Source organism: Protopterus annectens, chromosome 7.part0, assembly GCF_019279795.1.
Source record: "Protopterus annectens isolate FY-2018-M chromosome 7.part0, PAN1.0, whole genome shotgun sequence".
Lineage (NCBI taxonomy): Eukaryota > Metazoa > Chordata > Ceratodontiformes > Protopteridae > Protopterus > Protopterus annectens.
Window position 1 is genome coordinate 937,274,854 of NC_056739.1, and position 15,781 is coordinate 937,290,634.

Here is a 15,781-nt window from a genome sequence, read left to right on the forward strand (position 1 = left end):
ATCCTGGATATTGTATATTTTTCAGACTGACCCACTCAGAGTGGTCATTAACTTGTGTCTTACACATAAGTAGTTGGATATATACACTCCAGGGGTCACCAAAACCTGGCAATAAGTCTTTACTCAGTTAACATCTTACACTGGCAAATGGTTACACCAGTTTAATTAGAAAGCAGTGGATCATTGTCTTTGTCTTTATCTCCTCTGAAAAACCCTTCTATGATCCATTCTTGTGTATTTGACTCCTGCACTCGATGCCTTCATGGACACATTCTATATTGCTGTCTCTGAAATAAATGAAGCTGCTTGCTAACATGTCTCAGCTGATAGTGTTCACCTCTCTCTTAGACAATGACTGCACTAAGTAACCAAATAAAAACAGATCAGAAGTAGCACACTTTGATCATATGTTTTTTTAAGCTTCGCCATATGCCATTACCTAAGTATTATCTGCAAAGCAAATGAGACAAAATATGTTACTCAGAAGCCTTGTCTTTATTTAATATTTCAGAGTAACATGCCTGCTTCGATCAGTAACCTATTCCTTTTGTATGGATGCTTATGTGTACTTTCCAGTGAAGACTTCTACTAACCACATTTCCTTTATCCAGACTTGAGAATGCCAGTAACAATTATACTTTGGCAAGATTGTGGGAGCAGATGAGAGCCAACCTAAAGTACTGAAGCTCGAAAATATTGTTACAATGCTGTGGTGGATGCACTGCACCTCTGGATTGTATATTGGGGTGGTGGTTCTCATTTTCAGAAAGGAGGACATCAGTTAATACTCCAGTTATACTTAGATCACATTCCTTGGCCACCTTTGGAAAGCCTGCATGAGGGTTTAAGAAAGTCATCATGTCCAGTAATTAAGCCACCAGTTCATGAACAACAATGCAGAGTCCATCACAGATGTGCAGTAATGGACTATCTCTTTGTTATTTGCATGGATATTGCACCCAACTGCTGTGCCCTTAAGGGATATTACAGTGAAGAGCAGTACATTCCATTGGCATTAGTTCAGATACAAAAGAAGAGTAAAACTGTCCTCTCTTTAATGCAAAGGCAGCTGGAGGATTTATGTAAAGTGCAGTGGTACTCTATGGATTGCTTTTGAACAATAATCCTGCAAATACTATCTAAAGTGACCAGAAGATCTACCCCTCCCAACAGACCTGCCTGATTACTCTGCTACTTCAACCAGCTGGCCCATTCTTTCTGTCAGGGGAACAAGAGCTAGGCAAGAGGCTTACATACTTTGCATTCCTGAAAGGGTTGACTTATTAGCCCATTTGCTCAGCCCATGGAGAAAGTCATATGATAGGGATCAGACCAATAGGAGTTTCTTCTACTCCACTGTGATAGCTCAGTAAGCTTCACTTCTATACTGCTGGATGTAGGGAGTACACCTTTGTATGCAGCTAATGTTCACAGGCTCCATGGATGTCACAATTAGTCCTTCTTCTTGGTGACACCCAAGAGATGAGCCAAACCCACTTCCTTTCCTCCCTCCAGGATGGGTGAGCTGATAGCGGCCAATCACTTCTATCCTCCACTGGCATCTCCCACAGGTGCCCGAGCTGCTAGTTGAATTACAGTCATTTGTGTTGAGTGTTTGTGTTTTCAATGCTACACCATGCTATTAATAGGAAGTCATGCACCAGCTTTTGAATCAAAACATCTCTAGCTGTGGTAAAGTGGTGGTGGGCAGTCTTACAGTCCCAAATTTTGCAGACTGTACAGAGTTTTACCTATAGTTCTGGTGTGTTCTTCATCAAATTTGTGGCTTTTCAGCAAATCATTGAGGGCTGAATTCACAATGTAATGGTGTGATTTTTAGCTTTTTACTGCATACCCTTCAGAAAATTTATGTTAATGCAAAACCTGTAATTCCATTAACTTTCTATGTCTAGAAGAGAAATATATAAAATCTATCCAAGGTTCTGAACCTTTGTCTCCCCTCCCCATTTCATTTTAATTTTTTCCCAGATATCTAGACAGTTCATAACCTTGTACATTTTATCAGACCAGAGGAAAATGATTCTAATGTAAGAAAACATTAAGATAAAATAGCAGAGTTGGGGTTATGCAATGATGTGTGTATGACTGAACAAAAGTGATGGGAATTCCTCAGAGATCAGGAACCGTGATGAAGAAAGATGAACCAAGTCTGTGCCATGCCAAACACCACTGAGTTATTTAATAGTAAGTTTGCAAACTGTGAACCAACAGCAGAGTTTAAGGCCTTGCTAATGCAAACCAACAGCAGAGTTTAAGGCCTTGTTAATGTGAACCAACAGCAGAGTTTAAGGCCTTGGTAATATGAACCAACAACAAATTTTAAGGCCTTGATAATCTTCACCACCATCTAACATAATAAGGTCAGCAGTGTAATGAAACAGCTGTAGTCTCCAATGATGAAACTAAGGAATGTTAATGTATATACAGAAACAGAACAGAACAAAATAGGTCCTCATGGCTGCTGCACCACAAAAACAGTAGCTAAACTGTAGGAGGAGTTGCCAAAAGTTACTTGAATGAAAGGTAAATTAAGGCTGTGCATGCAGGTAAAGACCATTATCCTGTCTGAATGCAAGCACTTAATTACAGGTTTGGGCTATTGGTGTATATTACAGAATGCAGTAATGGTGGGTCAGCAGCTATGTGGTATTATCAGGTTTCACGTAATAGACGTCAGAGTCTCTCTCAGGTGTGTGCACAGTATATAATACGTGCAACATCAGCACTGTGGGTACATTGCAGTCAATGTTTGACTATTTTAAAACATTCCGCAGATATTACTGCATGATGGCCTTTAATAAGGTCTCAGGCTTTTTTTCATATGGCCTACATTGACAGTGGAATGTTATACAGGTAGATATTTGCCGGCAAAGCCAACACTAATACAGGTGTGTCTGTTAATTGGTAGCAATTGTATTGCTTGTTACTGGACATTATTTAATAGTATATGTGAAGACTGGTAGAAATGTGTGAAGGCTGCCAGCCTAGCCAGATATAATTGTGCAGAAAATTCTATCATTTGTAAATATGAATGTTGAACTTAAAACAATGTGGCAACATTGCCATCTGCTGTAAAGAAAGCTAAGTCAAGCATTTCTTGTTGGTCCTTTGAAATTAAAATGATTTAATCACTGCCTTTGATGTTTTACAAGAAAGCTCCAGTCCGGCTAGATGAAAGCTTCCTGCCTATTGTTTTAAGGTTAAAGTTTATGACCAGAATTTACATGTGGAATGTCCTTTATTGTTCTAAGAGTAAAAGAATGTAAATGCAGTTTCTGTCAGCCTGGGAACACCAGGAAAGTGTAAAAGATGATGTAATGTTTAGCAGGACTGCAGTTTCAATTTAAACAGTGAGAACCAGAGATTATTAAACATTTTGTCTGACTATCCAACTCACAGCACTGCCTGTTACTCTATGTAAGTAAGTCATTTTAAAAATGTGTTTTCTTGTAGATAGCTAGAAGCTAGAAATATTAAACTAAGTGTTTTTCTGTGATGTCAGAGCTGTACTACTGATTTATTTTAAGTATTTCTGTGTGATCTCTGAACCTTTGACTAGCACTGACTGTGTAGTAGAAAGTATTGTCTTGTGGTTTTAATTATTATTAAACATTTTAAAACCTTTTAACTGTGGCTGGGTTTGTGTAGAGATAAATTAAGCTCTAGAGTACATTGCATATTTATAGAGTTTGTTGTACAAAGCCATTCTAATATGCCTTGACTGATTAGTCACACTTACCAATTGGATAATAATATTGCACAGTAATAATTTGACACCCTTTTAAGCCCTTTGGGTAGCTGATAATATTAGCTAGGTGGTGTAAGCTGGTACTACTGTATAGTCTGGGTAAAAGGGGACACAACTGGAGAACCTGTGCCACCCTTCCCCAGAAGTGTCTGTGTGGTTGTGTAAACTCTTATCTCAAAGTGTCTGTGTGTCAGCTACTTGGGCAGGGACATGAAGCACTGGTTGGACAGAGAGGGTGATAGAGATTTTAGCTTGCCCAGCTAGGCTGAGATCTGGACCCTATAGCTGTGCCAGTGGGGAGTCTTATTGGGGACCTGGGGAGCAAGGGAGTGACCAGCACCAGACTGACTGTGATCTCTGTGTGCTCTTAAGGAAATTGCACTTTACTGTGTGTATGTGTTATCCTTTCCTCATATATGAGACACTCTCTCTGGTGTTTTTGGTGAGGATTGAGGGTCCTTGATTGCTGGGCCAGGGCATGGGCATCACATATTAATTGGTGGCAGTGGTTGGGATATCCAACTCACATTTGTGTTTGGCAGCGGTAGGCTATCCACATCACATATTAATTAGTTGGCAAATACTAACTGACTTGTAGTGGTGTGGGTAGAGTTAATCCTGTAGCTTGTGTGCAGTGATCTCTGAAGGTGTTTTGTACTCTAAATCAGCCATGCAGTGAATACTCAGAGCTCAGATCACAATTGTTTTATTTCTTTTGTTAGCTTAGTTAGTCAGGGTGAGCAGGCAGCATGTCAGCAGAGGAGTACGGAAAGCTGACAAGGAGCCAGCTGGAGGAGATGTGCCATGCTAGGGGACTGGTTCTTGGAAACCTGACTAAGGCAGACCTAATTGCAGCCTTGGTTACAGTTGCATCAGAAAACAGCAAACAGGAGGACAATCAGACTGACAGTGGAGATATAATTCCCTTGGAGAATGGATAGTTCAACCTTTCTGCAGTGGACTTAAAAATCCAGCTGGAGCTAAAGAGACTTGAGTTGGAGGCAAGGCATGTTGAATTAGAAGCAAATGATAGACTGTGACGTTTGCACACTGAGGAAAATGAGAAACTGTTACGTCTGCAAGCTGAGTAACAAGAAAAGCAGAGGCAGCATGAGAAGGCGATGCTGTCTCTTCGCCAGAGTCATGGAGGTAATGGGGAAGGGAGTAACTAGATCCCAGAAGCACAAAAGGTCAGTAAATTTCTTCCACAGTTTAAAGAGGGGGATAATTTTGTTAGTTTCATTCATATGTTTGAGAGGGTATGTAAACAGTATGAAGTTGACCAAGGGCTCTGAGTATGGTTCCTGACCTCCTTACTCCATGGTAAAGCTGTAACTGCATTATCTAAAATGCCTGATGTTGTATGTTTTGATTATACTGCTGTAAAGAAATATCTTTTAGAACAGTTTAAGCTAACACCTGAAATGTATAAGAAAAAGTTTTGTGAGCATAGACGCAAGGCAGATGAAAGTGTGTGTGAATATGTTATTGAATTGAGCACTTATTTCCATAGGCGGGTGAGTGAATGTCAGGTCACCACTTTTGAAGGGCTGGCAGACCTTTTGGTGAGGAAACAAACCTTTAGCTCTTTGTCTGAGGAAATGAGGATCTGGTTAGCGGATAGACAATGTGCTACTTCAAATGAGTTGGGGAAGAAGGGAGACCAATACCTGGTAAGCAGGGCAGCCCTGCACAGGAAGGGGACCCCCAGTACTGCTCATGGGTCTAAAGAATCCCATGGTGGGCAGCACAGACTGCCACAACAGAATCTGCCAATAGCAGGGGAAGCCACTAGTCCAGGTACATGTCCAGGAGCTAGGGTTAAATGTTTTGAATGCGACCAGTGGGGCCATGTGGCATACAGGTGTCCATGGAGGCAAGGTGGGGAACCAAAGGTGAGGGAGCCAGTAAGTGGGAAAGACAAAATGCCAATAGTAGGTTGTCTTGGGACAACAAGGGTATCAAACTACCACCAGAGGCTATATCCTATTGTAGTGAATGGCAAAGAGGCCATTGCCAAGGGAGACACAGCCTCAGATAATACCATTGTAAAGCCTGCAATGGTTACAGAGGAGCACTACTTGCCTGGGCAGTCCACTCCAGTCAGGGCTTTAGCAGGAATCCCATTCCAAATACCTTTGGCTTGGGTTCACCTTGACCTGGAGGGTGGAAAAGGAAGCCAGCAAGTAGGTGTGTCTGAGGATAAACCTGCAGATGTCCTGAGAGGGATGGATTTGGATGAGGCAGTATCATGTGCTTATGCAGTTACATGTGGTCAGGCTAGGAGACAAGCATGTGAGTCTGGCAGACTGGGGAAGACCCAGACAGACTGCATACTTGCAGCCATGACTGGTGAGGTGGTTACTTCAGGGAGTGAGCTACCCTGTAGCAGTGAGCCTGCCAGTGAGCAACAGCTGCATGGGGGTACTGATGGCCCCCTGGACAGAGTGACTGCAAAGGTAGATGTGAGTAGTAGTACCTAGGCTGTCAGTGAGGCACCACTGTCAGAGGATGCCAGACTTCCTGTGGAAGGGGAGCTAGGAAGAGTTACAAGGAGAGAGTTGAGACAGGCTCAGCTCTCAGACCCTACATTACAAGGCCTGAGGCAGGTAGCTAGGGAGGTACATGATTCTTAAAGAAAGGGGGAATCTGTATACTGGGACAAAGGGTTACTATACAGAGAATGGACCCCTGAGGGAGAGCTAGAAGGTGAGAGAGTACAGCAGTTGGTAGTGCCTAGGGCCTACCATCTGGTGCTTCTAGCCATAGTCCATGATATTCCCTTTACAGGTCATATGGGCATAAAATGTACAAAGAGGCATATTATGCAGAACTTCTATTGGCCTGGAATTTCCGGAGATGTAACAGGGTACTGCAGGACCTGTGAGCAGTGTCAAAAACTTGGCAAGGCAGGAGACAAGGTGAGAGCTCCTTTGATGCCTTTGCCTGTGATTGAGGAGCCATTACAGAGGGTTGCTATGGATATTGTGGGTCCTCTGAGTACCCCAAGTTCCACAGGGAAAGAGTATATACTAGTGGTAGTGGATTATGCTGCATGATACCCTGAGGCTGTGGCTTTGTCCTTCACTGAGGCAGAGAAGGTGGCAAATTCTTTGTTAGAGATTTTAAGCAGGGTCGTTTTCCCAAAAGAAATACTGACTGACTGAGGTGCCAATTTCATGTCAGATCTGCTGGCTTGTCTGTGGAAGTCCTGTGGGGTGAAGCACATGAAGACCACCCCCTACCATCCCCAGACTAATGGTCTTGTTGAGAGATTAAACTCTATAATCAAGTCTATGCTACAGGCATTTGCAGATCAGTTTAAGAGGGAGTGGGACAAATATTTGCCCCATCTTTTTTTGCTTACAGAGAGGTTCCCCAGGAATTTGCAGGTTTTTCACCCTTTGAGTTGCTGTATGGGCATAGGGTGAGGGGACCTCTAGATTTAATTTCAGATGAGTGGGAAGGTGAGTGCAAGTCTCACAAGGAGTCTGTTGTGGCATATGTCCTAAACCTCAGGACAAGGCTCAGGGAACTCATGGGCTTGGCCCAGGAGAACCTGGCAGAAGCCCAACAACAGAAAAAGATGTGGTATGACAGGAATGCTTGAGCTAGAGAGTATGCTGTGGGGCAGCAGGTAATGGTTCTCATTCCTGTCAGACACAACAAGCTGTAAGCAGCTTGGGAAGGTCCCTACAAGGTGGTAAGGAAGGTAAGTGGGGTTAACTACATGGTAGAACTGCTAGACAGGAGGCGGGGGCACAAATTGTACCGTGTTAACATGATGAAACCTTACGATGATAGGGAGGCCCTTGTGCTGAGCATTTGCAGTGGATTGCAGGAGGAGTCTGAGGAAGATCTGAGGACTGATCTCCTCAGTGAGGCTCGGGTTGACACCTCAGTGGAAGGGGAAGCAATGTCCCAGCAGCTATCTCCTACCCAGGTTTGAGAAATCTGAGCAGTGTTGCAGGAATTTGGGGACAAGTTCACTGGGAAACCAGGGTGCACCCACCTGGTGCAGCACCAGGTGGATACAGGACCCCAAAGGCCTATTAGGCATTCCCCTTATAGAGTGCCTGAGAGAGTCAAACAGTCTCTGAAGGATGAGGTACAGGAGATGTTGGAACTAGGTGTGATTCAAGAGTCCAACTGTCCCTGGGCCTCCCCAGTGGTGCTGGTGCCAAAGAAGGATGGCAGCACCAGGTTCTGTGTGGACTACAGGAAATTAAATAGTCACACAGAGTCGGATGCTTACCCCATGCCTAGGACAAATGAGGCCCTAAAGCAGCTGGGTGGGGCTAAGTATCTTACAACCATTGATCTTACCAAGGGTTACTGGCAGGTGCCCTTGACTCCTAGTTCTAGAGAGAAGTCAGCCTTTGTGACTCCTTTTGGCTTGTATGAGTTCACAAAGATGCCCTTTGGGATGAAAAATGCCCCAGTGAATTTACAGAGGCTGGTAGATCATATCCTAGCAGGAGCAGGAGGGTTTGCCCTTGCTTACCTAGATGATATTGCCATCTACAGCCATTTCTGGCCAGAGCACCTACAGCATGCCAGGGAGGTGCTGGGCAGACTACAGAGGGCAGGGTTGACCATTAAGCCGAGCAAATGTCAGGTGAGTATGGCGGAGGTCTCCTACCCAGGACATAGAGTGGGAAGTGGTAAGACAAAGCCAGAACCTGCCAAAGTGAAAGCTATTCAGGCATGGCCTACACATGTTACTAAAAAGCAGGTGAGGGCATTTTTAGGGACAGCAGGGTACTACAGAAAGTTTGTCCCCAGTTATAGTACCATAGCTGCTCCCCTCACAGACCTGACAAGGAAGAACAGGCCAGATAAGGTAGTGTGGAACTCAGCATGTGAGCAGGTATTCCAGAAGCTTAAAGAAGCTTTAATAGGGCCCCCTGTGTTAGCCAGTCCAGATTACAGCAAAGAATTTGTTGTGCAGGTGAATGCTTCAAACCATGGGATGGGGGCTGTACTTATCCAGATTTCTTCAGAGGGGGAAGAGCACCCAGTGGTTTATCTCAGTTGTAGGCTCCAACCCAGGGAGGAATGCTATGCAGTGGTAGAAAAGGAATGTCTAACCATAGTGTGGGCACTGCAGAAACTTCAGCCTTATCTGTATAGAAGAAAATTCAGTGTTATGACAGATCACAACCCTCTAACATGGTTAAACATTGCCAGTCAGCAAAATGCCAAATTGCTAAGCTGGAGCCTGAGGTTGCAAGCATATGATATGTCAGTGCAGCACTGCAGTAGGAGTAGCAATGCCATTTTTTATTTTATTTATTTATTTTATATTTGTTGACCGGGATAGTCCGACTGGATATATGTCCATTTTCAGCGGAGGCCCGGGGAGAAAAGCTCCACAATAAAATACAAAGATTAATACATTATAATAATACAAAAATTAATACATTGTAATAAAACAGAGTAAGAAGATAAAACAAAAAACAACTGTATCTCCTATATTAGTAGATGCAACAAAGGAGATGCAGAGCAGGACTATAATATACAATATCAGGGATACAATAATATAAATGCAGATGGGCTCTCAAGACAGGGAATGGGGTATGTATACTCAGATAGACCTAACCCTCTCAAGCGGCGTTTCTCAAGGGTCACTTGAAAAACTAGCTTGAGTTCTCCGGAGGAAAGAAATGTGAAGACTGGTAGAGATGGGTGAAGGCTGGCAACCTAGCCAGATAGAATTGTGCAGAAAATTCTATCATTTGTAAATATGAATGTTGAACTTAAAACAATGTGGCAACATTGCCATCTGCTGTAAAGAAAGCTAAGTCAAGCATTTCTTGTTGGTCCTTTGAAATTAAAATATTTTCATCACTGCCTTTGATGTTTTACAAGTCGGCTGCTGTCCGGCTAGATGAAAGATTCCTGCCTATTGTTTTAAGGCTAAAGTTAATGACCAGAATTTACATGTGGAATGTCCTTTATTGCTCTAAGTGTAAAAGAATGTAAATGCAGTTTCTGTCAGCCTGGGAACACCAAGAAAGTATAAAAGATGATGTAATGTTTAGCAGGACTGCAGTTCCAATTTAAACAGTGAGAACCAGAGATTATTAAGCATTTTTGTCTGACTATCCAACTCACAGCACTACCTGTTGCTCTATGTAGGTAAGTTATTTTAGAAGTGTGTTGTCCTGTAGATAGTTAGAAGCTAGAAATATTAGACTAAGTGTTTTTCTGTAATGTCAGAACTGTACTACTGATTTATTTTAAATATTTCTATGTGATCTCTGAACTTTTGATTAGCACTGACTGTGTAGTAGAAAGTATTGTCTTGTGGTTTTAATTATTTATTATTAAATATTTTAAAACCTTTTAACTCTGGCTGGGTTTGTGTAGAGATAAGTTAAGCTCTAGAGTACATTGCATATTTATAGTTTATTGTACAAAGCCACTCTAATAAGTCTTGACTGATTAGTCACACTTACCAATTGGATAATAATATTGCACAGTAATAATTGGATACCCTTTTAAGGGCCTGTGGGTAGCTGATAATATTAGCTGGGTGGTGGCAGCCAGTACTACTGTATAGTCTCGGTAAAAGGGGGCACAGTTGGAGAACCTGTGCCAGCTCTCCCCAGAAGTGTCTGTGTGGTTGTGTAAACTCTTATTTCAAAGTGTGTGTGTGTCAGCTACTTGGGCAGGGACACGAAGCACTGGTTGGACAGGGAGGGTGCTAGAGATTTTAGCTTGCCCAGGTAGGCTGAGATCTGGACCCTATAGCTGTGCCTGTGGGGAGTTTTATTGGGGACCTGGGGAGCAAGGAATTGACCAGCCCCAGACTGACTGTGATCTCTGTGTGCTCTTAAGGGAAATTGCACTTTACTGTGTGAATTTGTTATCCTTTCCTCATATATGTGACGCCTTCTCTGGTGTTTGTGGTGAGGATTGAGGCTCCTTGATTGCTGGGCCAGGGCATGGCGTCACAGTATACATGTGTGTTGGTTTACTTTTTGTGTTTCACAAGTGACAGTTGCACATGTGGGGTGCCTGATTAGCCGCAATCATACCAGGGTTTGTAGACCAGTGATAGGAAGTTTCTCAGCATTGTGGTCTATGTCTCAGTATCTGACTGTATAGCAGAACATGTTAGGGTGATACCAGGGCAGAAAGTAATATATACCTAGTATTAACAGGCACATTAAGAATGCCATTGTTTTAGCTACTTTGGAGAAACAGCCTGGAGTGGGTGTCACAGACCAAGGTCAATTGTCTGCAGATGACATTGTCATCATTATCAACTGGGGTGGTAAAACCAAAACTATGAAGGAATTATTGCTGGAGCAAACTCTTCATCCATAGATTATGCTTCATTGTCCAAACTGGCACCAACTTCCAAGTGTCACTGTCCCAAAACATACAGGGATATTAGCTAAGAAAAACAAGGATATGTTACAGCAAATTCAAGGGTATACATGATAGGGACTTGTATAGGATATATGCATGTGCATGATAAAAATTCATGGTTCTCAGTCATATTACCTATGATGCAATGACACCACTTTGCTTCTGTCATGTTGGGGCTGGACAGAATATTTCCATGCTCCATGATGTGATAGTTTGAGAAATGCAACATGTGATGTTCATGGCAGATCAGGCTCTGTGGATGGAATATGAGCCATCCTTGTATAGTAAACATGAGCTGTGCAGGTAGTGACACAGAGTGAGCTGTAGCAGACAGTCTACAAGTAACCTCTCTCCTGATGCAGATTTCATTTGTAAGACCATGGTACATCATGTATCAGCCATTATATTGTCTGTCCCTGCCCAAGTAGCTGACACATGCCCATTAGGCAGCACACATGTGTGTTCCTGATGCTTCTAGCACTAGAGTTGACATAAGCTCAATCAGTTCTTGTTGCCAGTGGTACTCAGACCCATGCATTTTCTTATGGTTATGTAATCAACTGGAAGGTCCATGGAGAAAACAGTGAATGGCCCACCTATCCTTGCCATGTGGTTGAGGTCAACTAATATGTCATGTGTTTTGTGTGAAGTATTGAACAACTGTGTGGGTTGTGTGCTTTGTACAGATAATGATGACAGCTTAAATTACGTAATTTATTTTTATCTACGGCAGTTCATTTTTATTGTGTAAACCATTAGCCAGGTTTTGAATGTTAAATTATATAGTTGGAATTAATATATATTTAATTACTTTATCTCTACAATTATAATGTTTACTTGCTTTCTGCTTCTTTGTCATTGTTAAAGCTAGATTATTAACATCTATATACTATTTCCTGTGCTGGATAATTACCTTTGCAGCGTTTCTCTCCAGGTCACTACTGAAAAAAAGAGTTTGTTCAGATAGACATCTCTCACTAGCAAATGCAAATAAATTAAATAATCAATGTCAGACTATGATCAAGGACAGTAATCCATACTAGGTCACCTATTATTACCTGTAGGTATTTATCCAGCCTTGTCTTGAAATTATCCACTTTATCAGAGTTTTTACCTCATTTTGGAGTTTATTCCAAGGTTTGACTACCTTGTTACAAAACCAAGTACTTGTAATATTATATATTTTATAACTTCTCAAGAGTATTTTAAAAAAAGGACATTTGTTTGCTTTGAACACAATAATCATATCTCCCCTCAGTGTCCTGTAGGACACTGTGTACAAATTTTGAGTTTACCTAAATAAAATATTCCACTGAGGAATCAATCTTTTTAATTGACACTGGATTGATTTGAAAGTGAAAGCACACAATTTAGATTTTTATTTACCAAAACAGACACTCACATTCTAGCTTTTTCCATTTAAGATTACTAAATTAAAGGAGCAGAGTCACCTTTTTCCTTAGTATGATTAATGTATTAATACACCTCCAAAGTCTTACAGTTCTAGTTTCACACCTCCAACACCTGGTTACTACAGATCAAATTATTGTCTACCCATGTACCTAAATATTGAAAGACAGTGATATTTTATATTAATTTATAATTCATGGTATACCTATAAGGTCATACATTTCAAGTATTTCTGATTTATTTATATATATATATATATATATATATATATATATATATATATATATATATATATTCTATAAAACCGTGTATTTAAGGAAGAAATATTCGTATGCCAATAAAACTTCTAGTAGAAATTCAGTAACTTAGATCAGGAAGAGTAGTAGAAGTAGTAGCCGGTAAAAATCCATATAGTAGGATTGGAAAACGTTTCGTATATCTTTCAGAGACTATTTTCTCATAAGTAGATGAAATTAATTGCAAAGGGTAGTTTCTCTTGAGTAACATGTATTTTAACAAAGTAGCTTGAAATATAAATTCTGAGTCAAGACTGACAAGTCTAGGTATTCTAATGAATTCCTGATGTAAGTAGATCACTTAGTTTCCCTCTTCCTATTTCTAGGGATATGTCACCATTAAGAGACATCATCTGCAATAATTGGGATTTATTGACTGAATCTTCACATATTTCTAAAGCAGTAGGACCCTCACCCTCTTTTTCGTTTAAAAGGACGAGAACCATAAGAATGAGCCTTGAAAATAGAGATGCACCTTATGTGTTAAATAATTCTTCTACTACTTCTACCTCTCCTATAGGTATGCATATTTGTGACAAGTGTGTAGTTTGTCCTTATATTCTGGTGGGGACCCAATATACTTTCTTACACTGCAACTACTCCATTAAATTTCTTAAACATTTCTTTTGCCATTCCACAGCAGTGGTTTACGCAGGTATTTGTGATTCATGTAATGCTTTCTATGTTGGAAAAACCACTAGAAAACTTTCTGATAGAATAAAAGAACATTTAGGAGCTATTAGAGCTCATAACATGAATAATGCCCTTGCGAAACATAGCACTATGTGCTCTACCTTCTCTAAATTTCGTTTTATTATTCTTGAACAGATTGATTGTTTTTTTGGTAATTGGGAACTATTTTTGGAGTTAAGGGAGCTTAAGTGGCAGCTTTTACTTAATTCTGAGGTTTTCCCAGGGTTAAACGAATCTGTAAACATAAAATGTGCTCTTAGATGGTATAACTGACTGTTATGTATATAATGTATATAATTTATGTATATTTATTGCTTACTTATTCATATAGTCTCATGTTTATTCATACTGATAGTGTGTTATATTGCTTCCTTTGATTGGCACAGTTTTAAAATTTTCCTACTGTTCATAGGTTACTGTATTCTAGCTTTTCAGCTTGTTTATTGGTAAGTGCACAGGCACATGACTTACTGTACCACTTTGAATGTTCAAACCTCTCATTCCAAGTTTATTCTGATGAAGCTCTTCGAACAAATAAGAGCGAAAGCTTAACTATCAGTTTGGTGTCTGCGTTTTTATTCTCTGTTTTTTATTTTTCATAAAAGTTACTGAATTTCTACTAGAAGTTTTATTGGCATATATATATATATATATATATATATATATATATATATATATATATATATATATATATAGATAGATAGATAGATGTGTGTGTGTGTGTGTGTGTGTGTGTGTGTGTGTGTGTGTGTGTGTGTGTGTGTGTGTGTGTGTGTTTGGTTCAGGTTTGAAGTCTGTGTAAATCATCCTGAAGTAAGTTATCTCATCTCATTTAAATTGCTGATAATTTAGCAGTCTTCAGACTTTCTGCACAGACATTATAAAAGGTGTTCTGAATATAAATTAGATTACCAAAGTATACATTAAACAATAAGGACAAAGAAAAGATCCTTGTGGCATACCAGTGGGCAGAAATTAACACATAGATTCACGACCATCTGTGTCAGTTTGCTCATGTTTAATTAGTAAAGCAGCTAGCTATAAATTTGTCTTAGCAATTAATCTCATAGATCCAAGTTCCTCAGATTTATTATATATAAATAATGGGCAGGATTCACGAAGGCTTGCACGGAGTCTAAGAGTAGTGTAAGACTCCATGCAGCCCTCGCGATCCAGGAACAGCCCGAAATTCCGTGTAAGAGACCAGCTAAAACGTCTCTTACATGGACTGGGCGTGGATATGCTAATCACCTCACTTGCAGCCGAAAGGCATGCAAATGAGGTAGATTAGCGATCCACGAAGCCTAAACCAGCCCGTGTAAGAGCCGTTTTAGCTGCAGAAATGTACTCAGTTGACAACTGTGTACATTTCTGCAAATAACACAATGGAGCCATGTCAGCTCCAAATAAAGATGTCAGGCAGCATGCCAATGGCCAGATATGTGGCCATTGGCAAGGTACCCTGATGCAAATATGAGAAATAAATATTTTTTTTTTTTTTGGCGATCGCCGATGTTTAAACGCAGCGCAGCCCCGCGCAAACAGGCTGCGTTATATAAAACATAAAAATGAAGGTTATAAACCCACAAATGTGGGTTTTATGCAATACATGGATTTACAATGCAGGGACCAGCAGACCAAAAACAACATGGCCACCGTTTAGTGGTTGGTAAGGGGGAAAGCTGAGTCTAAGACATGTAACTAAGCATTAGTAGGCAATCTGATGTAAATGAGTGTTAGGATACTGAATCCCAATGTCACATAGCATATGAGTACATTCTGAGTAGTGTAAGAGTTACATAAGGGGGAGGAACAGAGTAGGAGATAGGTGACATCACAGGGGGGAATGGCAGAAAGAAATGCAGTTCATTGGAGGTCAGTGTTACATGACAGGTGTCAGACACATATCATGGAAAGAGGAGTGCCACAAGATAAACATGGGAAAGTGAAGAAATGGAAGGTGTATACTGTTGCTTACACCAAAGTTTCTTGCTGGGCGTGCATGCGCACCATGAGGCGCGAGTAGGGCAGTGTGCGCGTATGTAAGGCAGACTGAGCATGTGGGAGCCTGTTGGCAGACTTGTAAGACTGTTTGCACTGGTGCGCGTGCGTTTTAACCCGAATAAGAAGATTCTAAACCGTGTAAGCATGTGTGCGTGCGTGTAAGCCACTGTGAGCGTGTTTCTGCTGGTATGCGCATTGCTCCCCCCTGAGGAAACAGAAAGGAAAAAGG